This window comes from Arachis hypogaea, chromosome 7 (assembly GCF_003086295.3).
Source record: "Arachis hypogaea cultivar Tifrunner chromosome 7, arahy.Tifrunner.gnm2.J5K5, whole genome shotgun sequence".
Lineage (NCBI taxonomy): Eukaryota > Viridiplantae > Streptophyta > Magnoliopsida > Fabales > Fabaceae > Arachis > Arachis hypogaea.
In genome coordinates, this window is record NC_092042.1 from 48,959,232 (window position 1) to 48,968,442 (window position 9,211).

General features: G+C 38.5%; 1 long non-coding RNA gene across 3 annotated transcripts; it reads left to right on the forward strand.

Annotated features, from left to right (window-relative positions):
• Positions 1 to 1,716: 1,716 nt before the first annotated feature.
• Positions 1,717 to 7,976, forward strand: LOC140174485 (uncharacterized). 3 transcript variants are annotated; one of them, XR_011864000.1, is made up of 4 exons: positions 1,717 to 2,495; positions 2,575 to 2,694; positions 2,776 to 2,922; positions 5,822 to 7,976. It is a non-coding gene; the product is annotated as an uncharacterized lncRNA (long non-coding RNA). The 3 variants fall into 3 exon arrangements; XR_011863999.1 differs by lacking the exon at positions 5,822 to 7,976 and adding an exon at positions 5,150 to 5,452; XR_011864001.1 differs by lacking the exon at positions 5,822 to 7,976 and adding an exon at positions 4,453 to 4,752.
• The last annotated feature ends 1,235 nt before the right edge of the window (positions 7,977 to 9,211 follow it).

Here is a 9,211-nt window from a genome sequence, read left to right on the forward strand (position 1 = left end):
AGATTTTTGAACAAGCATTTGATTTCTCTTCCGAGTTTTATGATTGCCTTTGGTTAGGTTGTGCACCTAATTATCTTTCTAACATAATTGAGGGAATATTTTGGCTCTTAACCAAACTCATGTGCATTTTGTTTTTAAAACTCTACATAATCTACTTCAACTTGAAATCAAATTAGAGCAAAGCCACGTTATTGCTTTTGTTTCCCTCTTGAGGAATGTTTGCTATTGAACTTTTCTTCTAAATTGCGAAGTGATTTTCCGCAAATTTTTTATTCTTTTATGAACAATGTGTTTGAAAGTATTTTTAATCATGCTCTTAAGTTTTATGAGCTTTGTCTTGGGTTTGAGATATTTTTTTTTCTTGACACTTCATGCTTCTTCGACTCAGCTTGAATTTGTTTCAAAATAATGCGCTGAATTTTCTTCTTATTGGTCCTGTTGGATTTCTTTGATACAAGGGTTATCTTTGAAGTTGTCAATTGATTTATTTCTAGTAAACTTCATTGGTTGAGCATCTTTGTTTACCTGGATTGGATACATTCTCTCAAATCTATGAGTATTATTCTTGACATGTGTCCCTCCTTTCTGAATCTTGTATCCTTCTGAGTAGACTCGAGAATTATTTTGATATCACGTGCGACTTGTAGATGTAGTAACGCGATGCGTTAGTTCTTTAAGACGTGATATGTGTATACAAAAACTGAAGTGGTAAGTGTGCAACGTTATGAGTTGTGGGTGTTTTGTTCCTTGCGAACGGGTTTGCGGTTGTTAGGCTTATGATCGGTTATGAGGTTGTAAACTGATTGGTGGAGTTGGAAAATTGAAGTTCTGAAGTGGGAACAAGATATGTCGGCGAACGTTATGCCGCTGTTTAAATACCAACATGCTTTGCGGCCTTTTACCACACTAATTACCACTTTGCTTTGTGAACGCCTATCTTGATTTGCACCCTATTTTGGCACCTCAAGTTTTTGTAAAGCCTTGAGATGATATGACTTTGTGCATTGAGCCTATCTTGTAATGATTGCTTTGCAATCACACTCCAACCTTTGTGTCTTTATGCATACGACCATTCAAGTATTTGAAAACTGTATATACGTTTATATGTTGGGATATTTTTGGCTTATTTCTTAAATGTGTTCAAGGGTAGTGAACTGTTATGAGATTTCTTTCATTTTGTATCAATTTTTGAGAACGAAAATTTTTATAAGGTGGGTAGAATGTAAGACCCAAAACCTTTGAAAAGTCTTATTATGATCAAGTCTCAAATCATATAGTTATTTATAGCCTTAATTTCAATAAAATTATTTTATTAAAGATAATTAAGGCAAGTTTTGATTTATTAAATTTGAGATGAGTTATGATTGTTATCTAATTTTATAATTATTGGATTATTTTCTATATTTGAATTATAAAGTTGATAGTTATGAAATAATAAGGATTTTATATGCTTTGGATTAAATGAGTAATATTTTAAATATTAATACTGCTGCTTTGGAAAATAAAGGATTTAATTATATTATTTCTAATTTTTTGGTTTAGGCATTTTATTGAAAATAATTTGATGAGTAACTAGTACTTTCTATATACCATTAGGGTTCGATTTAACTTGGGTTTCTATTATTATATTATTCCCAAATTTTATTGGAAATTACGCAAATGTTCCTAACCCTAATTTTTGAAAAAATAAAACCCTAACCCAGTAACCCGATACCCGACCCAGTTCCCTCTTCACCTACACCCAGCAGCAGCAACGCACCTCTTTCCCCTTTCTCCTTTCACGCGCAGCAGCAGTAGAAAAGGAACCAAGCAGCAGCCTCCATTCCTCCTCTTCAATGCTGTGCAGCCCCAACCCCATTCTTCACTGTCTTGCTGCGTAGCCATCACACATATACGGTTTCCCTCCTCCCCTGAAAGAAACTGAAATAGAAGCATAGAGGGAGAAGGAGATTCAGAAGGGAGGAAGAGCACCGAGGGAAGCAGCAGCTCGCCAACCAGCCGTGTGCTGCCACCACGTCCAACTCCTCGCCATCGTGCTACCGATTTGCTGCCGATTCCCTCATTCGTGCCGTCATCCTTACTGCGAGACCAGCACCACGCCTCGCTGCCGAGCCAGGACTGGGAAGGAGAAGACACCACCACGCACACTCGCCATCGTTGCTGAAGATCTCGGAGTCACCGTCGATCGACTTTGAGCCGCGCTGGACCCAGATCTGTGGAGTGATGGCTGTGTTACAGGATCCCGACGTGAGATAGAGGGAGCACGCGTGCACGCATAGAGGAAGGGCGGCGCCGCTGTCACCGACGTTGCCGAGCTGCCGCCGCCGCCGTGAAGGCTCTGCCTCTGCCTTTGTTGCTGCTGGGGAGGAGACCGGAATGGGTAAGTAGGAGGGGTTTCTGCCACCGTTGGAACTCTGTAGCTGTTGTTGTCATGGCCGCCGCCACGCCTTTGGCTGCCGGGAGTGGTAATATGGCTGCCGGAACCGTCCTTCTTGGTAAGCATTTTCTTCTGAAACCCCTTGAATTGAGCACTCTGTTATAGTCTGATAGAATTCTGAGACGCTAGTTACACAGGGTTGAGTCCCGGTATTGTGCGTCGAATTTAAAACTGCTGTTGGGCCATCGGAGCTTCTGGCCGCTAACGGATCCTTGCCAGGTCGATTTGAAATTGCAGCCGCTTCGCTTGTTAGTGCAGTAAGTATTTTACGTTTCGAAAAACCTCCGCGTTAATGTCTTGTTATGTATATTAATGTCTTTGCGGTATTAATGTGTTAGGAGTTAGAATCCAGTTTGCTTATGCCGCTTGTAGCTGTTTCTACTTTTGAGAGAACAAGCAGAGCTGAGGTTTTGTTGCCGGTGGTTTTGGGCCGAGCAAAAAGGATTCAGTTAACGAGTTTGGGATGTGGTTTCAAACGTTTTGAGGTAGGCGCGCTTTCCAAAAACTATACTTTATGTATTGGAATTATTACATATGGATACTGATGTGAGAAAATGTGTATTCGGTGATTGTATCGGCCTTATGTTTTATTTGATTGTCTCGAAAGCATATGAATGCTTGTTGGCTGAATTTGCTGTGCGGTTTTGTGAAATGGAATGTTTGGAGTTGATTCTTTAAATATTCGAAATTTGAGTTTAATCCGTTGGGGATTGATTTGAGCTAAGTTGACTTTCTTGATAATGTGAAAGATAGAATACTCTTTGAAATTCAGCCTAGTTTGCTTAAATTGATTTGGTTTTGATAAATGATTTGTTGCTGAACCGATTCTTTAAAGCTTTGGGAATGAGTTAAATTGGTTGATATTGAGTTAATTTTGAAATGGTTTCTTTGAGATATGCCACAGCGGTGACTGTTGGATTTAGCTTGCTTTTAAATTGATTTCTGGTTTTGAGGAATTGTATTATTTGATTTATTAAGAGAATATTTATTTTTTCAAGCTTAATTTATTTAATGAACTTTATGCGTTGAGTTCAGCTTATTTAGAAATGAACTATTTTTACCGCTTGAATCGCTGAAGGAAAGAATGATGCTCTAATATTGATTTTAATATAAAAAGGAGCATTTATTGATTTTAAAGGAAACTAGACTTTTGATTGAGTAATTAAGTTTGAGACATTTCGGAAGAGGTTAGAAAAAAAATAGGTTCCAAAAAGAAATCTGAAAGTGGTTTGATTCAAATAAATCGGTTCCGTTCAAATGAGTTGATTTTTGGACCAGGTTGGAACTTGTGATTTTGTATGGTTTGGTTTCATAATAAATTTAGTTTTATTTACTTGAACCGAGAATCTATGATTTAAGAGTTTCAATGAATTTTAAGGAATTGATATAGATTGACCTTCCCTAAAGACTTGAGACTTTACCGAGAAACTTTTGTTATAAAATCCCATTGTTGGATGGTGATTTTGAATGTTTTAAAATGAATATTTAACTTGCCATAGTTATAGAAGTCTTGGAAAGAGGATGCCGAGAGCGGTATTGTTTTTAAAAGGGGAACTTACTTTGAGTAAAAGTGGCTTATGAACCTGAGATGGTTTAAGAAATGATATTCTTTAAAGCCAAGGCTGAAAGAGTTTAAACTTGATTTCAAAGTAAATGAATTGAGAAAATTGATTTATAGCTTAAATGCCGATATATGAATTTGATGATGTTGAATGGTGGAAGTGCTATTTTGTTATGAGCTAGAATGGCTGTGTATGCTATTGAACTATGGCTGATTGCCGAATGAGTTGTGCGCCGTACGGCTGATTATGAATTATAAATGTAAGCCGAAGGGCTGTATTTATTGATAAATTGGCTAGTTCTGGATTGAACCGTGAGCCGGATGGCTGAGAAGGATGTCGATCCATGACTGAGAAAGAATGCATGTATGCTACTGAATGAATTGTGAATTTAAGCCAGATGGCTGAGATGAATGTTGTATGTGAGTAAGCTTGTGTTTTCTCTCTGGTTGTAAGGGTGACAGGGCACCGATACCCTCTAATGGCGACAGGGCGCAGATACCCTCTAATGGCGATAGGGCGCAGATACCCTATGATGATATTAATGCGCAACAGAGAGACTGTGCCCTCGTTAGCTACCGGACACGTCGGGTTGACTTGATAACCGACAGATGATATCATCAGCCACTAGGACAGGCATGCATCATATACATCTATGTGACATTGTTTGGGTGTGCATATTATTCTTGGTTTGCCTTTTTGATTAACTGCTAATTGTTCTACTTGCTGTAATTATTTGTTTGTGCTTGAACTTCCTATCTGTGTTTGCAACTGGGACTCTATTGGATTGTGGTGATTGGTTGATGGTTGGATTGTTTGGGCCTAAGGCCATGGTTGAAATGAGATGGACTGATGGTTGGTTTCGGTTTTGTGTTTCTGGTTTGAAAAAATATGAAAGGTTATTTTGGTTCAGCATAGATAAACCTTTTTGAAAGGCTTTTGAGTTTTTGAGAATTGAACGGTTCCTCTTTCAGAAAAGATTTCTGACTTTACTTTTATTGTAAACCGTTGTTTTTGAAAAGAGGCATAAGAAAATTATTAATCACTAGTACAGTTTATCTTCACATATCATATTACAGTAATTCCCAAAAACCCTCTATTGAGAACCCTTTCGAGGATGATGTTCTCACCCCTTACATTTTTCCCCTTTCAGGATATGGACGCAGAAGTTATGAAGAGTTTATTTAGTTGTTATTGAAATGCTCTGTATTGCTTTAGCTTATTATTTTTGTACCCTCGCCTTTATCTTGATATATTTTGTAAGAGGGTAGGAATTGTATTGGTTCATGATTGATATATATATATATATTATATATATATATATATATATATATATATATATATATATATATATATATATGGTTGTACTCTTTATGAGTTTCTATAAGTTGTATGATATGTATGGGTGTATGTTGTATAGTAAAAGGATTTTTTGGGAGCGATTTTGCGGTTTAAAGTTTTAAAACAGGCTCATATTTTAGTATTAAATAGTATAAGTGTCGTCGTAATGTCCGAGCTATCAGAGTCGCGCAGCCGGAAGCCTGAGCTTTGGTAGTTAGGGTGTTACATTAGGCGCCGTTGCTAGGGATTGATAGTGATTAACAACTATTAGTTGCTTGATTGATTAGATTAGGCGTTTTATTTTTAAATTTTATTAAAATCTATTTTTAATATTTTCAAAAAAATATTTTAATAGCACTAATATTTTTAGTAATTTCTGAAATTAAGTTTGGTGTTTTCTAGTTCAAGTTACCTCACTGAGAATTCTCTGCACTCTGACGTAGAGAGTTCTATTTTTTCTTGTCTTTTGTTTGTTTATGCGCAGGAACAGAGACAAAGAACATCTCTAAGACTTTGATCCTGAACCTGAAAGGACTTTTAGGTGGCGTTTACAACAAGCATGACTTTACAAGGCTGCATAATCCATCATGGATCCTAACAATGCTGATAATGCCAATGTGGCAAACCCGAATAAGAATGACCAACAAAGGAGAGTACTTGGCTCTTACTCTGCTCCTACTGCAGATCTGTATGGAAAAAGCATTGTGGTGCCTCCTATAGCTGCGAACAACTTTGAATTGAAGCCACAATTGGTCACCCTGGTGCAATAAAACTGCCACTATCATGGTCTTCCCCACGAAGACCCAAATCAATTTATTTTTAGTTTTCCGCAGATTTGTGATACTGTGAAGACAAATGGAGTGAACCCAGAGGTATACAAACTCATGCTCTTCCCGTTTGCTCCAAGAGATAGAGCAAAGCTATGGCTATATTCCCAACTCAAGGAGAGTCTGGATACTTGGAACAAGGTTGTTAATGAGTTTCTCACTAAATTTTTCCCACCAAAGAAGCTGACTAAGCTTAGGGTGGAGGTTCAGACCTTCAGGCAGAAGGATGGTGAGACTCTTTATGAAGCTTGGGAAAGATACAAGCTACTAACTAGGCAATGCCCTCCGGACATGTTCTCCAAATGGACCCAACTAGATATCTTTTATGAAGGTTTGGGTGAAATGTCCACGATGTGCTTAGATAATTTTGCAGGTAGTTCACTACACAAGAAGAAGACACCAGAGGAGACTATTGAGCTTATTGAATTGGTTGCTAGCAACCAATATTTATACTCATCTAACGGGAATCCTGTGAACTCTGAGACTCCTCAGAAGAAGGGTGTCATGGAAGTAGAAGCTCTTAATGCTATTCTTGCTCAGAACAAGCTTATGTCTTAGCAAATAAGTCTACTTACTGAACACATGGGTGGCATGCAAGTCTCAGCTATCAACACCCAAAATCCACCCCAAGAGGTCTCCTATGACATGGCAGGAAATTTAGTGCAAAATGATAATTATGATTATGCTCAATCTTCTTCTGAACAAGTAAATTACATGGGGAGTGGTTCTAGAAATCCCAATAATGACCCCTATTTTCAGATATACAGTCAAAGATGGAGAAATCACCCAAATTTTTGGTGGAGAGACCAACCTCAGAGACCTCAGAATTTCAACAATAATTATCAGGGCAGCTTCCAACAGAATAATTACAATAACCGCCAATTTCAGTCTCAGCAGCAATAACCACCTCAGCAGGCTAACTCTAAATCCCAAGAAGATTCTAATTGGGAGATGATGAGGAGTTTTATGCAGGAAATTAGAACCTCCATTAGAAACTTGGAAGTGCAAATGGGCCAGCTGAGCAAGCAAATACCTGAGAGGTCTGCAAGTACATTACCAGGTGATACAGTGGTGAACCCAAGAGAAGATTGCAAGGTTATTCATTTGAGAAGTGGCAAAGTAGTTGGCTCTGAGACCAAGGCCAATGAAGAATTAGTTGAAAAAGAAGCTCCAAAGGAGAAGAAGGAAGAAGTAGAGCGCGCCCCTCCTAAGCGTGCAGATAACCCATTCCCTGATTCTCTTGACACTTATCCTACCTTGCCAAAAGCTCCTGAATACAAGCCAAAAATGCCATATCCTCAGAGGCTTTAGAAGGCTTCCAAAGAAAAGTAGTTTTCCAAATTTTTAGATGTCTTCAAGAAGCTACAAATCAACATTCCTTTTGCAGAGGCTCTTGAGCAAATGCCTCTTTAAGCTAAATTTATGAAAGAGTTGTTAACCCATAAGAGGAATTGGAAGGAACAAGAAATAGTGGTATTAACCAAGGAATGTAGTGCAATTATTCAACACAATCTCCCTAAAAAAATGCCAGAACCAGGGAGCTTTGTCATTTCTTGAACCATTGGAGAGGTCACCATTCAGAGAGCTTTATGTGACCTTGGAGCTAGCATCAATCTAATGCCACTTTCAGTGATAAAAAAGCTTCAAATTGAGGAGGTAAAACCCGCTCGTATTTCTATTTAACTTGCTGATATTTCTGTTAAATTACCTATGGGTGTTGTTGAGGATTTACTTGTTAAAGTAAGACCATGTATTTTTCCAGTTTATTTTGTTATATTAGACATGGAAGAGGAGGTAAAATCCTCTATTATACTTGGTAGACCCTTTTTAGCTATAGGTAGAGCTCTGATTGATGTGCAAAAGGGTGAATTAACCCTGAGGGTCAATGAAGAACAGGCGGTCCTAAATGTTCTTGGACTATAAGTTGGCCCACCTTGGTAATCGGATTGCACAGTATGTTCCAGCCCCTCCTCCGGATCTAAACTTGAATCTCTGGTTATTCATTTGGTTTAAGGTCAAACCGGACCTCCGGAATAACCTTCTTCTACCCAGTGATCTCATGAAAATACTCCTTGTGGACTTTGGAGCTAAACCGAGTCAAATCAAAAGGACTAGTTACTAGGGCATTCTCTTTTCTCTTCCTAGAAAAAGACTCTCCTGTCTTGGGTGCCATTGGTAATAATCAATGAAACAAGAAAGCGATGTGGCCATACCAAACTTAAGAGTTTTACTTGTCCTAAAGCAAAGGAAAAGAAAATATAAGGAAGAGGAAAATGGAGGATGGTAAAAAATATAAAGAAAGCGATGGGGTATTTTTGGTGAAAAAAAGAAAGGGATGGTGGTTGGGAGGGTATAAGGAATGATAGGAGGTGAATTTAGGTTGTGGTAAAAGGGAGGGAAGTAGGGTATAAATAAGAGAAAGGGGGAAGGGGTTTCAGTTGGGGGAAGGGGAAGGAAGGTTTAAAAATTAATTGAAATTGAACGGGGAGGTTGGGATTAGGATAGTTGAGGATGGGAATTTGGAAAAAGTAAATGGGGAGCGGGAATTTTGTGTAACGGTAAAAAGGGGGGGTTAATAAAAGGAAGGATATGGGTGGATTTGGGAAAGTGATTGGGGAAGGTGGGTTGGAGTAGGGCCCACGCTTTTCAATTTTCAAAATATAAAACCCCCTTTCAAGCCAGACCTGCAGGCGCTACTGGCGTTAAATGCCAATCTCGGCATTTAGCGCGTTTCTTTCTTCTTCTTTTTTTCATTTCTTTTTTTTTTCTTTTTTTTTTCGTTTCTTTTTTTGTGACCAGGTCGTAGAGCTAAATGCTAGAACTAGCGTTTAGCGCCTGTAAGGCAGAAAGCAACTCTAAAAATATAGCACCCTTGGAGCTAAACACTGCTCTTGGCATTTAGCGCCACTGAGACAGTGAGCACTTTTTTTAAATTTGTGCGCATTGGGGCTAAACGCCCAATTTGGCATTTAGCACCACCTCCACAGTGGTCTACCTCGATTGATGTGCCTTATGGCGCTAAATGATAGGTCGGGGTGTTTAGCGTC